This window comes from Coffea arabica, chromosome 6c, assembly GCF_036785885.1.
Source record: "Coffea arabica cultivar ET-39 chromosome 6c, Coffea Arabica ET-39 HiFi, whole genome shotgun sequence".
Lineage (NCBI taxonomy): Eukaryota > Viridiplantae > Streptophyta > Magnoliopsida > Gentianales > Rubiaceae > Coffea > Coffea arabica.
In genome coordinates, this window is record NC_092320.1 from 58,285,643 (window position 1) to 58,287,869 (window position 2,227).

The 2,227-nt window shown below is 38.2% G+C and overlaps 1 non-coding gene across 1 annotated transcript; it reads left to right on the forward strand.

Moving 5' to 3' along the window:
- The first annotated feature begins 1,833 nt into the window (after positions 1-1,833).
- On the forward strand, positions 1,834-1,940 carry LOC113694410 (small nucleolar RNA R71). The gene has a single exon (XR_003449361.1). It is a non-coding gene; the product is annotated as a small nucleolar RNA R71 (small nucleolar RNA).
- The last annotated feature ends 287 nt before the right edge of the window (positions 1,941-2,227 follow it).

Sequence of the window (2,227 nt, forward strand, 5' to 3'; positions counted from 1 at the left end):
AGCAGATTTAGCACAAGACTCAATAGAAATTGGCAAGAAACAAGATACGGACAGATTGCACAAGATTCAATAGAAACGGCAATAAGGACGCGACAAACTAAGAACACTAGCGGTTTTTTTTTTTGGGCTGCATTAACCGAATAAGAAACAAGGCAAGACACAACTACGAATTGAAGACACGACACACAGGCTGAATTAAGAAGATATAACCTGGAAAACCATCAACTAGCTCTGATGCCAACTGATACGAATCCCTCCACGGTGGTGAAATTCATCCTCATGATTCCCAAGACCTTGATGGATAATTTCCAGGTTTGGTTGGTGAAATTCCTTTCGACCCAATCTAACCCTCTAAGTTGCGAACACTCTTGACTCTTGGTAGAACGGCGCCACAAACGAGTGTGATTCTTGTTTGATAAGCCAAGACTTGAACAAGGAGATTCGACTCACTTTGTATCAAGGGACGTTCCCAAGGAACAAGAAAGAGATGAAACTCTCAATTTTCTTTCATAATTGTCTCCCCTGAAATTATCAAAGCTTGGCTATTTATAGCCTTACAAAGAAGCAAACCTAAACTAAGTTGGAAACAATGCAAATTTCCTTATTCGACTTGACAACTAAACTAATGACTCACTAATCATAGTTAAGGCTAACTAATGGACAGCTTATAATCGACCCAATGAAGGCTTTAAGCTGGCCCAACATAACCCAATAAAAGCTAATTAACCAACTTAAGTAATAGTGAGTCTAGACTCTATAAATCGGATCCAACTCAACATGAGGTCTTGGACCGAACTTATTCCTACCAAATAAAATAGAAATCTAGAAAATAAACTACTAAACTATTACTAAAAGATTCATTCTCTTGCAGCCCGAAACATGGCCCATAAGCGGCCTATATTTCGTATCACTTTCATATCAGTGGCTCATTTTCTTCCACCTTTTCTTTCTCTTTAATTTTCTTACTATTCTCTCTTAACTCACTCAATTGCTTGTTCTCTCTTCTTTCACATTCTCTCTCACATTCAACTACAGGCGCTCACCTACTTCCTTACCATTACAGAGTGTTATAGCCTTCACATGCTCCTTTGGTTCACCTCATTCTTGCTAGATAAATCCCCTTGGTTGCGATTGTTAACCGCATTTGCTATTTGCCATAATTGAACCTCGACATTCCTGTACATATTGGTGAGTTGATCCATCCTTCCTTCAATTCTTTCAAACCGTTGAGTAGTGGCACTGGCTAACTTTTCAATTTTATCATTTGATATATTTCCCAGCTTCTCAATTGCCAATTTTCAAGCTGGTTTGGACTCTGGAAGTGATTGCTTCGGTTGAAAATCCAGTGGATTAACTGGTCTTTGTTGGTTCCCTTGATCCTTCCATCCAAAATTCAGGTGATTACGCCATTCTGAATTATAGGTATTGGAGTATGAATTGTTTTAGGGTGGACGGTTGTAATTGTTAAGATATTGAACCTATTCACTACTAAAATACATAGAATCATCATGATCTCCGCCGCAAGTAGTACAACATGTAACAATTACTCCTTGATTAGAGCTAGAACCAACGTGCCTATTAAGCATCTTAACCACATTATCCATTTTTACACTTAACATATTCAAGGTATCTACTTCGAGCATACCTGCGGTTCTCCTTATATTACCTCGTTCGTTTGCCCATTGATAGTTATTAACAGCCATTTCTTCAATCAATTGTTGAGCTTCCTCGGCTGTCTTTCCCATCAATGCTCCTCCCGCTGCCGCATCTACATGCGTCTTTGTTGGATAGGTGAGACTATTGTAAAATGTTTAGACTAGTAGCCAATCTGGTAAGTCATGATGAGGACATCTTTGTTGCAGTTCCCGATAGTGCTCCCAAGTTTCATACAATGTTTCTCCTTCCTGTTGAGAGAAACTAGTTATATCCATTCTAAGTTTAGCAGTTTTTCCAGGTGGAAAGAATTTATTTAGAAACGCCTTAGTTAATTCAGCCTAAGTAGTAAAAGTGTTTGGAGAATGAGATTGTAGCCAAACCTTGGCTTTGTCCCTTGGCGAGAATGGAAACAGTCGAAGTTTAATTGCATCATCACTAATACCATTGAATTTAATTGTATCACAGATTTCAAGAAATGTTGACAAGTGAGAATTTGGATCTTTGGTAGCATTACCTCCATATTGAAATTGTTGTACCATTTGAATCAGTGATGATTTAATCTCAAAATCAT